We start from the raw sequence: 20,402 nt of genomic DNA, 5'->3' as shown, positions 1-20,402 counted from the left end.
CTTAAGCGCATCTTGCGCTACCTGCGCGGCACCACTCACCTCGGGCTTCATCTCCGCCCCTCCGCCTCATCCCAGCTGATCGCCTACACTGACGCCGATTGGGCGGGCTGTCCTGACACTTGGCGGTCGACCTCTGGTTTCTGCATGTACATTGGTGACAACCTTGTGTCCTGGTCCTCGAAGCGGCAAACAACCATGTCCCGGTCCAGCGCGGAGGTTGAATACCGCGCGGTGGCCAATGCGGTCGCCGAATCGTGCTGGCTTCGGCAGCTCCTCCAAGAGATCGGGCGGCCACCAGAGTGCGCCACCGTCATCTACTGCGACAATGTCTCGGCCACCTACCTCTCCTCCAACCCGGTGCTCCATCAGCGCACCAAACATGTGGAGATCGACCTCCACATCGTTCGCGACCGCGTCGCCTTTGGAGATGTCCGCGTTCTCCATGTCCCCACTACGTCGCAGTTCGCCGACATCTTCACCAAGGGGTTGCCCACGAGCGTCTTCATCGAGTTCCGGTCCAGCCTCAACGTCGTCGCCGACCCCGTTTCGACTGTGGGGGGCTGTTGGAAGACGTCCACGCCCGCAACCTGACCGGGTCTAGTGGGAGGAGATGCGCCCGCGCACGTCGCCCCGCATGTGCACGTCGCACCTGCATGCGCTAGTGCCGTTACGCACTCCTGCCACCTCAGGCGCTAGTGCCGTTGTAGCACTCCGTGTATATATATGTGTGTAACAGCTGATGATGAATATACAGTGAACATCACCTTTCATCTCTCCAATCCTAGTCCAACTAGGATTGGAAGGAGGAGTCCTTCTCTTCCTTCCCACCTTTCCCTTTTTTTCTTTCTCTTCTTTGGAGTTTTTCCTTCTCTCTGGCGCAAGACAGCCTTGGGCTGACCCCACCTACTTGGTGTGCCACCCCAAGGTCCTTGGGCCCTCCCGGGTGGGTGGTCCCCCTCCTGGTGAAGATCCAGAACCCATTCGTCATTCCCGGTACATTACCGGTAATGCCCGAAAACCTTCCGGTAACCAAATGAAGTCATCCTATATATCAATCTTCATTTACGGACCATTCTGGAAACCCTCGTGACGTCTGTGATCTCATCCGGGACTCCGAACAACATTCGGTAACTGTCGTGGTTTCGTCACGGCAGATGTCCTCGTGAAAGGACTTAGTGTTGGAGCCATCGCATCTTGGTGGCGACTCAAAGGGGTTGAACGGGAGCGAGACAAAGATTTACCCAGGTTCGGCCCCTCGTGAGGAGGTAAAAGCCTACGTCCGACTTTGTGTTGTATTGATGGTGTTTCGATTACAAGGAGGGCGTAACTCGCCTGACCTAGCACTCGATGATTTTCAACATGCCGTCTTCTTCCCTGGGACTCGCCTTTATATACAGGTCGAGTCCTTAGGGTTTACAAGGATCCTTTCCTTCACACAAATTGTGACTCTTCCGATCTCTAAGTCGCCATCTTTCCAAGACTTGGAGCCCTTCTCTACTATGGACTCCTTCCGAAGGTCTTGAACCGCCATACGACTTCCGGCCTTACCAGGCCAAGGCCCAAACCACTTGGAGATGAGTCGCCAGCTTCGGTGACCCGGCCCAACTAGGGTGGGTTATCCAACAGATAATATCCCCAACATTAGGCCCCAGATTGACTTGAATTTCTTTCACGCCAATATCCTTACTCAGTTAGGGGCGATTCATCTTCACTCTTCTTATGCACCATACACTTAAACCGCCATCTGCTGCGGAAAAACTCAAGTCGCCAAACCACTTCTTGTTGGTGCCTTTTTATCCCTTGAATCTCGGAAGAGATGATGACGTAATCTCCAACGGATCCTTCGGTATCTTATCCCAAAAAATTCGGGGCTCCATCATGGCGAATCTTTATCTTTTGGTAGTTCCCGCTCGTGGTGCCTCGATCCTAGCGCCCGACCTGATAAATAGGCGGGAGGAAGGGACTGGGCACATTTCACCTACCCATCTTGTCGCCCTTCTCTTCCTCGTCGTCGCACCGAAAGCCTTATCGCCACCCGAGAGCTCCGCCGCCACCCGAAGACTTCGATGTCGTCCGAAAGCTTCGACGCCGCCCAAAGACTTCGTCGCCGCCGAACACCTCGTCGTGGTCGAGCATTTCGTCGCCGTCGAACGCCTCGCCGTCGTCGAGCACCTCGTCGCCGTCGAGCACCTTGTCGCCGCCCGATATCTTCGCGTCCGTTCAAGATCTTCGCCGCCTTCCGCGCAACGCTCGCGGCGAACCCCTCTTCGGACGCCTCCAGCCGTATCCACCGGGTCAGCATCCCGCCATTGAAGGAAGATCCAAATTTTTTGAGGTTCATGCCTACTGTGTTCTTGGTACATCTCGAACGGCTTCGTAATTCCTGATTAGTTGGCGATGATGATAGCAAGCACAAAAATGTTTTCCATACCTTTAGTTGTTCGGCCCTGATTTGCACACTTAGAAAAGGTTTCACCAAATCAACAGTACTGTTCCCACCTTAGTCACAGGTCATTTTATCAGACTTTTTTCGCATTCATTTATGTCTGTCCAGTAGATCCATAATCTAATTGTCGAGTGAAATCTGTTTATAACCTCATACTTCACCATCTTGGCAAATACTACTGAAGCTCTGAAACACCTCTCCTTTAAGTAGTAAGAATTTCATAAGTGGCCTTGGCAGCCTGACCCGGACCTTCATCGGCGGGTCAAAAAACTCCCTCAACCATCAGGCAAATTGTTTGGCGAGTCAAATGAACTTGTTGCATCATTTTTAGTAGATGCTTGGCGTGTTGATTTACCTGTAATTTTATCCCTTTGTAGCATGGGCACTGTTTTCAAAAGTGATTGGCTCCCAACCAAGGTCAATGATGCTATACTTAACGACTATGTAAAAACGGGGAATCTGGACCCTCAAGAAGTTATCGGTTGGCGCACCGGGTTAGGATAAGAAATCCCCAACCCGAAGGAAGGGGAGATAGTTGTTTTTGTTGAACACCTTGAACGGGGCTTTAAGCCGCCCGGATCGAAATTCCTCAGAGATGCCATGACCTTTATGAATGTCCGCCTCCAGGATTTAGGGCCCAACTCGATAAGCAATTTATGCCAGTTCCAAGTGTTTTGTGAGGCTTACTTGAGGATGGAACCCTCAGTTCCTTTATTCTGGTATTTCTTCCATTTGAATCGCCAAATAGAATTTCACAATGGCCCTAGCTTGGAGCTCGGAGGTGTCAATGTTCAACGCCGTAGGGATAGTTCATTCCCGTCACTCGCCATGCCAAGCCATCCCAAAGGCTGGGGCGAGTCTTGGTTTTACTGCCAGGAGACTTCGCTTGAGGGCGAGAACAAGCTTCTCGGTTATAGGGAAGATCGCCTTCCAACAAAATTCAAACTCCCAGACAAGCTCACCGAAGAAGAGGAGTCAGACTTTATCCCAGTACTGTCCGAGTTAAGATCTCTGACAAACAACGACCTTACTGGGGTTGACTTGATCCGCTGCTGGGTTGAATGGCGTATCCTCCCCTTAAGTCGTCGGGACGGATTAATGTGTGATTTTGACGGCACCTTGGATCACCCTCAGTGCTACTTCCACACGGCTCTGACAGAGAGTGATATTGTAACCATCATGAAGAAATTGACCGGCGAACCCGCGGCAAAATGCGGCCAAATAGGTCTTAAGCCGTTCTGCAAGATCAACCCGGCACCAAAGGTAAATAACTTAACCCGACACTTGTTTTTATTCCTTTCGTCTTACTTGAACTATGACCTCTTATAAAATATGCCATTTCAGAAAGGTGATAAATTCTGGTCCAAGAGGCCAAAAAAGTCGGTCATGAACCAAGCCAGGCCGCCCCCGAAGAAGAAGTCCAAGGGCAAAGGCAAAGCCGCCGTCACTGAGCCATCTGACGTTGATGAATCCCAAGTCGGCGATGTACTTTCAGAGGTAAAAATCCATCCTCTTTTAACTCCCCATTCATTGTTGACAGTTTTGTATTTACGTCTCTGTAACTTTTTGTGTAGAATGAAGAAAATGATAGCCAGGAAGACTCCATAGAGGTAATTTATGTTTCCTCCGACTCATCTTCTCCTCCACCTAAGCCGGCCAGGCGAATTTGTGGGGAAGTTCCCTTCTCACACCCAAATGCTTGTTTGGATCCAAATTACCTTCTGAAGAAGGCGCGCCTCAAATCGGAAAACTCGGAGTCATTCTGGAGACTTGGTGTCTGGGTTACCAACAAGAACCAAGAAAAGGCAAAATGAGGTATCTTTTTAATAACACTTCTTCATAACCTTTTGGATCGCGTTTGTAACTCGCTCACATTTTTGAAGTACTTATCTTTACAGAGTTCTCCTCCCACATCCGGCGACTCAGTGATGTCGGCACTTACACCATTGATCCATGTCCCTAGGTAAGCCTTTGACAACATTTACCTTTGGTCTGATGATAGTAATATCCATTCCTTTAAACGCGCCCCTTCTGCTTTTAGGGCACAGGCGAAGAAAAGGAAGACTGGCCGGTCAACTTCCATTACAGCTTCGGAGCCTATTGAAAAATCGGCACCGATCCAGGATAACCCGGACCAAGACAAACCTGAAGATCAAGTGGATCTCCCCAGCTCGCCCAAGGAAACCATGGAAGCGCCAAACCTGCCAAGTTCATTGAAAACAACAGAAGACCCAGACGCTGTAGTTATCACCGGTACTCGCTTCTCTAAGCCGGCTACATCGGTTTTATCGAAGCATGTATCATCATCAGCTCAACCTGTTTTTGAGCATGAACTTTCCAAGGCTAAGCTCTCCCAATATGAGAATCTCGAATTAAAAGAACTTTGCTCTGGCTTTGCAAGTCGCCTGGAGGCGAGTTATGAGATGGAGAAAAGTCTGATTCGATTGCTGAAGAACAAACATGAGGTACGTCTTATTGCGCACTATATTATCCTCATTAACCCCCAAGGGTCGGGTCATGAGTAAAAAGATGAGCCGGGTCTTGATAGTAAAAATGAATCTGTCGACCTGTAACCCCAAGGGCCGGGTCATCTGTAAAAAGATGAACCGGGTCTTGAGACTTGAAGAAAAAAAAATCGACCTGTAACCCCCAAGGGCCGGGTCATCTGTAAAAAGAGGAGCCGGGTCTTGATAATTGAAGAAAAAACTTTCGACCTGTAACCCCCAAGGGCCGGGTCATCTGTAAAAAGATGAGGGAAGTCTTGATACTGTATAATTTTGTCTAAAAAATTATACATTAGCCCCCAAGTGTCAGGGATGTTGCTTGCAATAATTCTGAGACTTGCCCCTTGACTATATATTTCGACAGGAATCACTTATCCAAACTGAATCAGCATTTGGCGACTTGAAGAAAAGTTTAACCGATCAGCAGGATGCCCGGGCAAAATCAGAAGAGAAGTGTCAACTGATCTTATCTGAGATGGAGAAGCTAAAAGCCGACTTAAAAAGGGCTCAAGCTGATCAAGATGCCTTAATAAAGCGAGCAGAAAAAGCTGAAGCGAAATTGGACACTGTGCAACAAGAGCTGTCCTGCTTAAAGCGACATATCTCCAACATGGCACAAGCTGTCTTTGGTAAAAACCAACCCTTGACCTTGCACTTTGTAAATAAATAGCTTTGTATAAATCGCTGACTATCATTACCTCTTACACAGGTCCGAGAGCCGCCAATCTTCAGGATGATTGTGTCCTGATGCTGAAGGCGATTTATACGTTGACGGAGCAACTATATACCGGAAGTGTGCTGACCATGAAAGCAGTGATGGGCGCCAAGGAACCCATAACATCAATAAAGAAGATGCTTGGCTGCTTATCTACTCTTCCTTCTCAAATTGGCGAGCTAACTCGGTCAGTCGCCCGAAAAGGAGCACTGACTACGCTGAGTCGGTGTTTGGCGTATGCTCCAGAAATAAACCCAGAAGAAGTAGCGGCGAGCTTTCCCCAGCTCAAGGATGACGGGTCAGAATTTGCTGAAAAAGACTACCAGCGAGTTGTCAAAGAATCCCGTTTGGCGGCGACTCAGCTTGCTGCAAGCTTGGATTTATCAAAATACCAAGCCGCCTATGACAACAAGAACAAGAAAGTTAACCCGCCAACCTTTGTAACGACCAGCTTAACTCCGCGTCAACCCAAGAATCCTTTTGACTTGGAGGTGGATCTTTCATCAGTGCTGAACGATGAAGATGAGTTCGCCGCGTTATCCAAATGTAACTGGGTACCGGGCGACTTGCAAATTGAAGTCGGCCAAAGCTCGCAGCAGGCTGATCCAAGGACATCAGCAGAATAAAACTTCATAGATTTGGCCATGAGAGCCATGTAATAAGTCTTTTTAGAGATCAAACTGCTTCTGTGATATCTTGAAAAATCCTTATGTCGCCCTTAAGGCGTTTAAAAATGCTTGATCCGCCGTTGAGGCGTTTTTATGATGCTTGACCCGCCATGGCTAGAATGATTTTGATCATCAACCTGTTAAGCTTGAAAACATATATCAAACCATCTCAGTGAGTAATGGATGATAATAAATAACAATCGGCCCAAGATATTTGAGGTGAGTCAGAAAAAAGTCTGAAAAACCTTGTGGCAGTGCCAGGAAGGTAAAAAATAGCAATTTCGTCGGCTCATCAGGTCGCGACAGGATAGGACGAGTTAAATAAACTCAAGTGCTACCCAAGGGAGACTTTTGTATTAAAAGCTCAAGTACTGAAAGACCTTGTGGCAGTGCCAAGAAGGTAAAAAATAGCAATTTCATCGGCTCATCAGGTCGCGACAGGATAGGACGAGTTAAATAAACTCAAGTGCTACCCGAGGGAGACTTTTGTATCAAAAGCTCAAGTATTTAGACCGGCTGATCAGGCTCGAGTCAAGATTCAGTGAAGCGGGTTCAATGAACCAATGGTTTCTCTATTTTCCATGTGAGGCGCTTGCCGGTACCAAACATGTTTTAACCAAGGCGAGTTCAGGGTCCATGAGCGGAATAACTTGCCAAGAGTTCACGTGTCTATATGACGATTCGGCCAACACACAGTCCAGTATAACCATTTGTAATGCGGTAATTTTTTGCAGGCCAAATGGGTAGTAAGGCTGATCTCAGTGAGAGGAAGCCCCCAAGTGACCTATGATTAAGGGAAAGACCGTCATAGGATTGTAGAAGCGTATACGCTATTACCACAAAACGACTTGAGAACAAACTGTCCTCAAGTAAGCCGGCCTAATCCACAGAATCATATAAGGCGCCTATGTTTGAATCACACGCTTATGGCGACTTCGATCCTCTGATCGATACCCAGTTTTGTAATAAGCGCATCGTGGCGACTTAAGCTCTTTGGTATGGATAGCGTCCATGCTTGGGCGACTTGTTGATGAAAAAAATAAAGATCCATGCCTTTCAATAAGATGAATTAGCAAGAAAGCCCCCAAGTCGGGAGGCGTTAATTTTATTGCTTTATAAGAAATTAAAAACTTACATAATGTAGAGCTAATAGCTCAAGTGTAATAAGGCCGCAAGTGGGCTATGTTCCAGGGGAGAGTTGACTCAGCCTCCGTGGTTGGCCGATCAGGCCGTAGATCCACCAGATAGTAGGACCCGTTGCGAAGGTTTTTGCTGTGGACGAACGGTTCTTCCCATGGCGGTGATAACTTATGCATGCCAGTACGATCTTGTATCAGTCGAAGCACTAAGTCGCCCTCCTGAAAAGTTCGGCTCTTGACCCGGCGACTGTGATAACACCGTAAGTCCTGCTGATAAATGGCCGATCGGGCTGTAGCCAAATCACGTGCTTCCTCCAAGGCGTCCAAAGAGTCCTGACGCGCCAGCTCATTGTCCTGTTCCACATAAGCAGCGACTCTGGGCGAGTCATGCCTTATGTCAGTGGGAAGAACGGTTTCTACTCCATAGACCAGAAAGAAAGTAGTAAAACCCGTAGAACGGTTCGGGGTGGTCCGGATGCTCCATATTACTGAAGGCAACTCCTCAACCCAACACCCCGGGGTACGTTCCAAGGGAACCATGAGTCGGGGTTTGATTCCCCGCAAAACTTCCTGATTCGCCCGCTCCGCCTGTCCATTAGATTGTGGGTGAGCAACCGCAGAAACATCAAGCCGGATGTGCTCACGATGGCAAAACTCCCGCATCGCTCCTTGAGACAGATTAGTGCCATTATCAGTAATGATGCTGTGTGGATATCCGAACCGGAAGATCAACTTTTTCAAGAATTTGACTACAGTCTCCGTATCGCAAGCTCCAACAGGCTCTGCTTCAACCCACTTGGTGAACTTATCAACCGCCACCAGCAAATGAGTTTTCTTGTTGGACGACATCTTAAAGGGGCCAACCATGTCTAACCCCCAGACCGCGAAAGGCCAAGTGATGGGTATCATCCTTAGTTCTTGAGCCGGCACGTGGGCCTGTCGCCCGTAACGCTGGCATCCATCACATCAACGAACTATCTCCTCTGCATCTGCATGGGCCGTCAACCAGAAGAAACCATGACGGAACGCTTTTGAAACCAAGGAGCGTGACCCGGCATGATGCCCACAATCTCCAGAATGAATGTCATTTAGAATTATGCACCCTTCTCCGGAGGAAACACATCTTTGGAAAACCCCGGAAGTGCTTCGTTTATATAATTCGCCATTGATGATCACCATGGATTTGCTTCACCGAACGATTTGGCGAGCCAACACTTCATCCGTAGGTAACTCGCCTCGGGCGAGATAGGCCAGATACAGAAGAAACCAATCCGGCGTAACATGGAGAGCCGCCACGAATTGGGACTCAGGATCTGGTATTGCCAACTCTTCCTCCGAGGGCAACCTTACGGAAGGATTATGTAGAGTATCCAGAAAAACATTGGGGGGAACCAGCTTACGCTGGGAACCGAGACGTGAAAGGGCATCAGCTGCTTCGTTAAGGCACCGGTCGATGTGATCGACCTGATAGCCATGGAAATGACCCGCCACATCGGACACAGCCCTCCTGTAAGCCGCCATCAAGGGGTCCCGAGAATCCCAAGTACCTGAAACTTGCTGAGCCACCAAATCAGAATCGCCAAAACATCTGACCCGCGTAAGGTTCATCTCTTTGGCGAGTCGTAAGCCATGAAGCAAAGCTTCATATTCCGCGGCGTTGTTGGTATGGAAACATGAGTCAGAGGACATAGCAGAATTTGTCTCCTTGAGGCGATATCAGCACCACGCCAGCCCCCGAGCCTTCCAACTGTCTAGATCCATCAAAATAAATAGTCCAGTATGTAAGGTCAGGCATGTCCTCCGGGATTTGTAACTCGGTCCAATCATTGACGAAATCAACCAAGGCCTGAGACTTGATAGCCGTGCGAGGGGTGTATCGCACGTGGTGCGGCCCAAGTTCGATCGCCCACTTGGCGATTCGCCCTGTCGCCTCCCGATTCTGGATGATGTCCCCGAGGGGAGCGAAGCTAACCACCGTGATGGGATGCTCTTGGAAATAATGTTTGAGCTTCCGACTTGCCATAAAGACCCCATAAACTAATTTCTGCTAGTGTGGGTATCGCTGCTTGGAAAGAGTTAGCACCTCGCTGATAAAATACACCGGGCGCTGCACATGATATTCCTTCCCTTCCTCCTTCCTTTCGACGACCACCGCCACACTCACCGCTTTGGAGTTTGCCGCAATATATAAAAGCATGGGCTCTTTCTCAGTCGGGGCGACCAAGACCGGCGGGTTGACCAGCTGTCGTTTTAAGGCTTCGAAGGCTTCATTGGTTTCGTCTGTCCAAACAAAATGGTCAGATTTTCTAAGCAATTGATAAAGGGGAATAGCTTTTTCTCCCAGACGGCTCATGAAGCGACTTAAAGCCGCAATACGACCCGCCATCCATTGGACTTGATTAATATTCGCTGGTTTCCCAAGGGAAGTAACCGCCTTGATCTTGTCCGGGTTAGCTTCAATGCCGCGCTCAGACACCAAAAATCCCAACAATTTCCCTGCAGGAACACCAAAGACACACTTGGTGGGATTAAGCTTCATCTGGTATACCCGCAGATTATCAAAAGTTTCCATGAGATCTCCCAGCAGCGTTTCCTTCCTGTGAGTTTTAACCACAATGTCATCAACATAGGCATGGACGTTCCGTCCGATTTGGCCACAGAGGCAATTTTGGATGCAGCGCTGATAAGTCGCCCCTGCACTCTTGAGTCCGAATGGCGTGGACACATAGCAAAAAGGCCCAAAGGGGGTTATAAAGGCTGTTTTCTCCTGATCTTCCACGGCCATCTTGATTTGGTGATATCCGGAATAAGCGTCCAAGAAGCACAAATGTTCACATCCCGCCACTGAATCAATAATTTGATCGATGCGGGGAAGAGCGAAAGGATCCTTTGGACAAGCTCTGTTAAGATCCGTGTGATCAATGCACATATGGAAGGTACCGTTCTTCTTGAGCACCAGGACCGGGTTAGCCAACCATTTGGGGTGGAAGACCTCTACGATGAATCCGGCAGCCAAGAGACGGGCAACTTCCTCCCCGATTGCCTTACGTCGTTCCTCATTGAACCTACGAAGATATTGATGAATAGGTTTTTCCTTTGGGTCAACATTAAGATGGTGCTCAGCGAATTCTCTCGGCACACCAGGCATGTCAGAAGGTTTCCATGCGAAGATGTCCCGATTCTCATGGATGAATTCGATGAGCGCGCTTTCCTATTTGGGATCGAGACCCGTCCCGATAGTGAACTGCTTGGTTGAGTCGCCAGGGACGAAATCCACTTTCTTAGTGTCATCTGTTGGTTTGAACTTGAGGGGCGGCTCAGCGTCTGTCGTTGGCTTCTTTAAAGGTGACATATCAGCCGGATCAACATTGGCCTGGTGATATTTAAGCTCTTCCGCAGCACAGACGACTTCTGCGTAAGCCACATCCCCTTCTTCACACTCCCTTGCAATCCTTCTATCGCCATCAACCGTGATGGGTCCTTTCGGACCAGGCATCTTGAGTTTAAGGTATACATAGCAGGGGCGAGCCATGAACCGGGCATAAGCCGGTCGCCCAAACAGCGCATGATAGGGGCTCTTTAACTTGACCACCTCAAACATAAGCGACTCACTCCTATAATTAGACGTTGTTCCAAACGCAACCGTGAGCCTAACTCGGCCTATGGGTTACGCCGATTTACCTGGGACAATCCCGTGGAATATCGTGGTTGAGGGCATCAAATCTTTCTCCAACAGGTTAATCCTTTGGAAGGTGTCGAAGTATAATATGTTGATGCTGCTGCCACCATCCATCAAGACCTTCGACAAAGTATATCCTCCAACTTGGGGAGCCACGACCAACGCCAAGTCGCCAGGATTGTCAACTCTTGGCGGGTGATCCTCCCTACTCCATGATATAGTATGCTCGGACCAGTGTAGGTATCTAGAGAGTGCCGACTCAGATACACTGTACGCTCGATGACTCACCTTTTTATCACGCCTGCAGGCATTGGTGGTGAAAACGTGGTACTGTCCATTGCTTAACTGCTTGGGATTATTGCGGAAGCCGCCATTGTCGTCCTGCCCTTGCAAAGCCCCCTATGGGGGTGGTTGCTGAAAAACCTCCAGGCGGGTTATACCGTCACTGGTGATGCACCGGATACTGGCCACTGCTTGGCTGCGAGCCACCCTGAGCCCCGGGTTCGGGGAAACCGCCGAAGGGGTTCTAGCATTGATTAGGTGCGCCAAACTGTTCCTGCCGTTGGTCCGGGTCACCGCTTTGCCCTTTCTTGATCGCCTCCGCCCGAAACTCCCGCATCATGTAACAGTCCTCCCAGGAATGAGTCACCGGTCCGTCTGCCATGGCGTGGTGCGGGCAGGGGCCCTTGAGTAACTCATTATAGTTGCGCGGCTTTTTGCCACTGTAACCCCTATTCTTTTTCTGACGCTGGTTGCCATTATTGGTGTTGGTGTTGGCGACTAAGTCCGAAGACTCTTCCTGCTGCCTTCTCTTGCCATTCGCTCCATGATTATGGCGGGCGCGTCCCTGGAACCGGGTGTGATTTTTGGATGACTTGCCTTTCCTTGGCGAATTGGCTTTACCACCATCCTCTCCGGGATCTTTGGTGTCGTGCGCCTCAGCGTACCTAGTGAGAGTGTCCATTAGCTCTCCCATGTCTTGGACCTTTCGATTGAGTCGTCCCAACTTCTGCACCAAGGGCTCATAGTGGCAATTCTGCTCTAGGATCAGCACAGCCTGAGCCACCATAATACCGTCCGGCGAGTGAATAATTTCCGCGACCCGCCGCGACCAGTGGTGGGCCGACTCATCCGGGTGTTGAACGCAGTGTTGTAAATCGACTATTGTCATCGGGCGTTTGCAGGTTCCTCAGAAGTTTTTGACAAAACACTCTTTTAATTCAGCCCAAGTCTGGATGGAGTTGGGGGGCAAGTTCTTTAACCAAGTACGTGCCGTCCCTTCGAGCATCATTGTGAAGTATCTGGCGCAAACTGCTTCACTTACATCGAGCATGTCCATGGCGATTTCATAACTCTCGACCCACGACGCCGGCTCAAGGTCCGGAGTGTAGTTAGGCACCTTTCTTGGCCCTTTAAAATCCTTGGGCATTCGCTCGTTGCGAAGGGCGGGGGCCAAGCCCGGCACCCCCACTTGTCTGCCGCTTCCAACAAGAGGCGCTGGGGCGACTTGGGTGTCCAGGTGATCCCGACCTGGCGGGTCTCGATGACGAGGCGAGTTGACCTGGGGAAAGGGCCGCGGTCTGCTGGTTATAGCGGGCTGGTCCTCTAGCCGGCTCCTGGTGCGGCTTGCCTGGGGAGTGGAGTGCAGCCGATCTAGACTATGTGAGAACTAGGCGTTTTGAACCACCGCCGTCTTCAACATCTCAATGGCGTTCCTCGCCTCTATCTCGGCTGGGGTGTTGCCGTGAATCGTAAGGGATTCTAAATGGCGAGTTGCGGCAAGGACGTTGTCCACCGGGTTGGAGAAGTGACCTTGAGGTGTCTAGAATCGGGGAACGCGATCCACAGCTGGCTAAAACGGCGGGTTCGGTGGCTGGCCTGGCCCTCCCCCCGGGGCGGCTCCTGCCCCGGGAGTTCGTGGAGTGTCGAACACGCGGGTCGGGTTGAGATCAGGGGCAAGCGACCCTGGTGCCTCCGCTGATGGACGGCGTCAGATGCGCGCTGGTGCCTTTCGAGCCGCCAGTTGTCGGTATTCAAGCGAGCTATCTCAGCGGTAATTTGAGCCTGCCGGGTCTCGATCCTGGCGGCCTCCACCTCGGTGTCCCGCTAAGCCTTTGCCACCCCTTCTCTTTGTTGGAATTATGCCCTAGAGGCAATAATAAATATAGTTATTATTATAATTCTTGTATCAAGATAATCGTTTATTATCCATGCTATAATTGTATTGAATGAAGACTCATTTACATGTGTGGATACATAGACAAAACACCGTCCCTAGCAAGCCTCTAGTTGGCTAGCCAGTTGATCAAAGATAGTCAGTGTCTTCTGATTATGAACAAGGTGTTGTTGCTTGATAACTGGATCACGTCATTAGGAGAATCACATGATGGACTAGACCCAAACTAATAGACGTATCATGTTGATCGTGTCATTTTGTTGCTACTGTTTTCTGCGTGTCAAGTATATATTCCTATGACCATGAGATCATATAACTCACTGACATCAGAGGAATGCTTTGTGTGTATCAAACGTCGCAACGTAACTGGGTGACTATAAAGATGCTCTACAGGTATCTCCGAAGGTGTTAGTTGAGTTAGTATGGATCAAGACTGGGATTTGTCACTCCGTGTGACGGAGAGGTATCTCTGGGCCCACTCGGTAATACAACATCACACACAAGCCTTGCAAGCAATGTGACTTAGTGTAAGTTACGGGATCTTGTATTACAGAACGAGTAAAGAGACTTGCCGGTAAACGAGATTGAAATAGGTATGCGGATACTGACGATCGAATCTTGGGCAAGTAACATACCGAAGGACGAAGGGAATGACATACGGGATTATATGAATCCTTGGCACTGAGGTTCAAACGATAAGATCTTCGTAGAATATGTAGGATCCAATATGGGCATCCAGGTCCCGCTATTGGATATTGACCGAGGAGTCTCTCGGGTCATGTCTACATAGTTCTCGAACCCGTAGGGTCTACACACTTAAGGTTCGACGTTGTTTTATGCGTATTTGAGTTATATGGTTGGTTACCGAATGTTGTTCGGAGTCCCGGATGAGATCACAGACGTCACGAGGGTTTCCGGAATGGTCCGGAAACGAATATTGATATATAGGATGACCTCATTTGATTACCGGAAGGTTTTCGGAGTTACCGGGAATGTACCGGGAATGACGAATGGGTTCCGGGAGTTCACCGGGGGGGCAACCCACCCCGGGGAAGCCCATAGGCCTTGAGGGTGGCACACCAGCCCTTAGTGGGCTGGTGGGACAGCCCAAAAGGGCCCTATGCGCCTAGGAAAGAAAATCAAAGAGAAAAAAAAGAGGAGGTGGGAAGGGAAGGAAGGACTCCCACCCACCAAACCAAGTCCAACTCGGTTTGGGGGGGGAGCCTTCCCCCTTGGACTCGGCCGACCCCCTTGGGGCTCCTTGAGCCCCAAGGCAAGGTCCCCTCCCTCCCACCTATATATACGGAGGTTTTAGGGCTGATTTGAGACAACTTTTCCACGGCAGCCCGACCACATATCTCCACGGTTTTTCCTCTAGATCGCGTTTCTGCGGAGCTCGGGCGGAGCCCTGCTGAGACAAGGTCATCACCAACCTCCGGAGCGCCGTCACGCTGCCGGAGAACTCTTCTACCTCTCCGTCTCTCTTGCTGGATCAAGAAGGCCGAGATCATCGTCGAGCTGTACGTGTGCTGAACGCGGAGGTGCCGTCCGTTCGGTACTAGATTGTGGGACTGATCGCGGGATTGTTCGCGGGGCGGATCGAGGGACGTGAGGACGTTCCACTACATCAACCGCGTTCACTAACGCTTCTGCTGTACGGTCTACAAGGGTACGTAGATCACTCATCCCCTCTCGTAGATGGACATCACCATGATAGGTCTTCGTGCGCGTAGGAAAATTTTTGTTTCCCATGCGACGTTCTTCAACAGTGGCATCATGAGCTAGGTTCATGCGTAGATGTCTTCTCGAGTAGAACACAAAAGTTTTTGTGGGCAGCGATGTGCGTTTTGCTGCCCTCCTTAGTCTTTTCTTGATTCCGCGGTATTGTTGGATTGAAGCGGCTTGGACCGACATTACTCGTACGCTTACGAGAGACTGGTTTCATCGCTACGAGTAACCCCGTTGCTCAAAGATGACTGGCAAGTGTCGGTTTCTCCAACTTTAGTTGAATCGGACTTGACCGAGGAGGTCCTTGGATGAGGTTAAATAGCAACTCATATATCTCCGTTGTGGTGTTTGCGTAAGTAAGATGCGATCCTACTAGATACCCATGGTCACCACGTAAAACATGCAACAACAAAATTAGAGGACGTCTAACTTGTTTTTGCAGGGTATGCTTGTGATGTGATATGGCCAACGATGTGATGTGATATATTGGATGTATGAGATGATCATGTTGTAATAGAAAATATCTACTTGCACGTCGATGGTACGGCAACCGGCAGGAGCCATAGGGTTGTCTTTATACTAACGTTTGTGCTTGCAGATGCGTTTACTATTTTGCCAGGATGTAGCTTTAGTAGTAATAGCATGAGTAGCACGACAACCCCGATGGCAACACGTTGATGGAGATCATGGTGTGGCGCTGGTGACTAGAAGGTCGTGCCGGTGCTTTGGTGATGGAGATCAAGAAGCACGTGATGATGGCCATATCATGTCACTTATGAATTGCATGTGATGTTAATCCTTTTATGCACCTTATTTTGCTTAGAACGACGGTAGCATTATGAGGTGATCTCTCACTAAAATTTCAAGACGAAATTGTGTTCTCCTCGACTGTGCACCGTTGCTACAGTTCGTCGTTTCGAGACACCACGTGATGATCGGGTGTGATAGACTCAACGTTCACATACAACGGGTGCAAAACAGTTGCGCACGCAGAACACTCGGGTTAAGCTTGACGAGCCTAGCATGTGCAGACATGGCCTCGGAACACATGAGACCGAAAGGTCGATCATGAATCATATAGATGATATGATTAGCATAGGGATGCTTACCACTGAAACTATACTCAACTCACGTGATGATCGGACTTGAGCTAGTGTAAGTGGATCATGAACCACTCAAATGACTAGAGAGATGTACTTTTTGAGTGGGAGTTTAGCGAATAATTTGATTAAGTTAAACTCTAATTATCTTGAACATAGTCTAAGTCCACTTTCAATATATTTGTGTTGTAGATCATGGCTCACGCGACAGTCACCCTGAATTTTAATACGTTCCTAGAGAAAGCTAAGTTGAAAGATGATGGAAGCAACTTTGTAGACTGGGCTCGTAATCTTAAGCTAATCTTACAAGCTGGGAAGAAGGATTATGTCCTTAATGCTGCGCTAGGAGATGAACCACCCGCTACGGCTGATCAGGATGTTAAGAACGCTTGGTTAGCACGTAAGGAGGACTACTCAGTAGTTCAATGTGCAGTCTTGTATGGCTTAGAACCGGGACTTCAACGTCGCTTTGAGCGTCATGGAGCATTTGAGATGTTCCAGGAGTTGAAGTTTATCTTTCAGAAGAACGCCCGGATCAAGAGGTATGAGACCTCCGATAAATTCTATGCTTGCAAGATGGAGGAGAACTCGTCTGTCAGTGAACATATGCTCAAAATGTCTGGGTACTCAAACCGTCTAGCTGAGCTGGGGATTGAACTCCCGCAAGAGGCGATCACTGACAGAATCCTTCAATCACTGCCTCCAAGCTATAAAGGCTTTGTGTTGAACTACAACATGCAAGGGATGAACAAGTCACCCGGCGAGTTGTTTGCGATGCTGAAAGTCGCAGAGTCTGAACTCCGTAAAGAACATCAAGTGTTTATGGTGAATAAGACACTAGTTTCAAGAGAAATGGCAAAGGCAAGAAGGGTAATTCAAAGAAGAGCGGCAATCCTGTTGCCAATCCGACGAAGAAACCCAAAGCTGGACCTAAGCCTGAAACGGAGTGTTACTATTGCAAGGGTATGGGTCACTGGAAGCGCAATTGCCCCAAGTATCTGGCAGATAAGAAGGCGGCCAAAGAAAAATCAGGTATATTTGATATACATGTTATTGATGTGTACTTAACCGGCTCTCGTAGTAGTGCCTGGGTATTCGATACCGGTTCTGTTGCTCATATTTGCAACTCGAAACAGGAACTGCGGAATAGACGAAGGCTAGCGAAAGATGAAGTGACGATGCGCGTAGGAAATGGTTCCAAGGTTGATGCAATCGCCGTCGGCACAGTTTCACTTCAGTTACCATCGGGATTAGTGATGAACTTAAATCATTGTTATTTAGTGCCTGCGTTGAGCATGAACATTATATCTGGATCTTGTTTATTGCGAGACGGTTACTCTTTTAAGTCAAAGAATAATGGTTGTTCTATTTCTATGAGTAACATCTTTTATGGTCATGCACCTAATGTGAGAGGATTGTTCATATTGAATCTTGATAGCGATACACATATACATAACATTGAGACCAAAAGAGTTAGAGTTAACAATGATAGCGCCATATTTTTGTCGCACTGCCGCTTAGGTCATATTGGTGTAAAGCGCATGAAGAAACTCCATGCTGATGGACTTTTGGAGTCACTTGACTTTGATTCACTTGACACGTGCGAACCATGCCTCATGGGCAAGATGACTAAGACTCCGTTCTCCGGAACAATGGAGCGTGCAAGTGACTTGTTGGAAATCGTACATACCGATGTGTGTGGTCCGATGAGCATGGAGGCACGCGGCGGATATCGTTATTTTCTCACCTTCACTGACGATTTGAGTAGATATGGTTATGTCTACTTGATGAAGCACAAGTCTGAAACATTTGAAAAGTTCAAGCAATTTCATAGTGAAGTTGAAAATCATCGTAACAAGAAGATCAAGTTCCTACGGTCTGATCGTGGGGGTGAATATCTGAGTTTCGAGTTTGGTGCTCACTTAAGACAATGTGGAATTGTTTCACAGTTGACACCGCCTGGAACACCACAGCGTAATGGTGTGTCCGAACGTCGTAATCGTACTTTGTTAGAGATGGTGCGATCTATGATGTCTCTTACCGATTTGCCGTTATCATTTTGGGGTTATGCATTAGAAACAGCTGCATTCACTTTAAATAGGGCACCATCAAAATCCGTTGAGACGACACCATATGAACTGTGGTATGGCAAAAGGCCAAAGTTGTCGTTTCTTAAAGTTTGGGGATGTGATGCTTATGTCAAAAAGCTTCAGCCTGAAAAGCTGGAACCCAAAGCGGAAAAGTGCATCTTCATAGGTTACCCAAAAGAGACAGTTGGGTACACCTTCTATCTCAAATCCGAGGGCAAAGTGTTTGTTGCTAAAAACGGAGCTTTTCTCGAGAAGGAGTTTCTCTCGAGAGAATTGAGTGGGAGGAAGATAGAACTTGACGAGGTTGTCGAACCTCTCATCCCTCTAGATGGTGGCGCAGGGCAAGGGAAAACCTATGTCGTTGCAACGCCGGTTGAGGAGGAAGTTAATGATGATGATCATGAAACTCCGGTTCAAGTTTCTGTCGAACCACGCAGGTCGACGAGACCACGTGCTGCTCCGGAGTGGTACGGTAATCCCGTCTTGTCAATCATGTTGTTAGACAACAATGAACCTGCAAATTATGAAGAAGCAATGGTGGGCCCAGATTCCAACAAATGGCTAGAAGCCATGAAGTCCGAGATAGGATCCATGTATGAGAACAAAGTGTGGATTTTGGAGGTACTACCTGAGGGCCACAAGGCTATTCAGAACAAATGGATCTTTAAGAGGAAGACAGACGCTGACGGCAATGTGACCGTTTATAAAGCTCGACTTGTGGCAAAGGGTATTTCACAAGTTCAAGGAGTTGACTACGATGAGACTTTCTCACCCGTAGCGATGCTTAAGTCCGTTAGAATCATGTTAGCAATAGCTGCATTTTTCGATTATGAAATCTGGCAGATGGATGTCAAAACGGCGTTCCTTAACGGTTTCCTTAAGGAACAATTGTATATGATGCAACCCGAAGGTTTTGTCGATCCTAAGAATGCTAACAAGGTGTGCAAGCTCCAGCGATCCATTTATGGACTGGTGCAAGCATCTCGGAGTTGGAACAAACGCTTTGATGAAGTGATCAAAGCATTTGGGTTTATACAAGTGGTTGGAGAATCTTGTATTTACAAGAAAGTGAGTGGGAGCTCTGTGGCGTTTCTAATATTATATGTGGATGACATATTGCTGATTGGAAACAACGTGGAGTTTTTAGAGAGCATAAAGGATTACTTGAATAAAAGTTTCTCTATGAAGGACCTAGGAGAAGCTGCTTACATTCTAGGCATTAAGATCTATAGGGATAGATCAAAACGCCTGATAGGACTTTCACAAAGCACATACCTTGATAAAGTTTTGAAGAGGTTCAAAATGGAACAGTCCAAGAAAGGGTTCTTGCCAGTTTTACAAGGTACAAGATTGAGTAAGACTCAGTGCCCAGCAACTGATGAAGATAGAGAGCATATGCGCTCCGTCCCCTATGCTTCAGCCATAGGTTCTATCATGTATGCAATGCTGTGCACTAGACCGGATGTTAGCCTGGCCATAAGTATGGTAGGTAGGTTCCAGAGTAATTCAGGAGTGGATCACTGGACAGCGGTCAAGAATATCCTGAAGTACCTGAAAAGGACTAAGGAGATGTTTCTCGTGTATGGAGGTGACGAAGAGCTCGCTGTAAAAGGTTACGTCGATACAAGCTTTGACACAGATCCGGACGACTCTAAGTCACAAACCGGATACGTATTTATTCTTAATGGGGGTGCGGTAAGCTGGTGCAGTTCCAAGCAAAGCGTCGTAGCAGATTCTACATGTGAAGCGGAGTACATGGCTGCCTCGGAGGCGGCTAAGGAGGGTGTCTGGATGAAGCAGTTCATGACGGATCTTGGAGTGGTGCCAAGCGCACTGAATCCAATAACCTTGTTCTGTGACAACACGGGTGCCATTGCCTTAGCAAAGGAACCATGGTTTCACAAGAAGACCAGACACATTAAACGACGCTTCAACCTCATCCGCGACTACGTCGAGGGAGAGGACGTAAATATATGCAAAGTGCACACGGATCTGAATGTAGCAGACCCGCTGACTAAACCTCTTCCACGGCCAAAGCATGATCAACACCAGAACTGTATGGGTGTTAGATTTATTACAATGTAATTCGCATGATGATGTGAGGGCTAGATTATTGACTCTAGTGCAAGTGGGAGACTGTTGGAATTATGCCCTAGA

Source organism: Hordeum vulgare, chromosome 4H (assembly GCF_904849725.1).
Source record: "Hordeum vulgare subsp. vulgare chromosome 4H, MorexV3_pseudomolecules_assembly, whole genome shotgun sequence".
Lineage (NCBI taxonomy): Eukaryota > Viridiplantae > Streptophyta > Magnoliopsida > Poales > Poaceae > Hordeum > Hordeum vulgare.
This window is presented reverse-complemented; position numbering follows the sequence as displayed.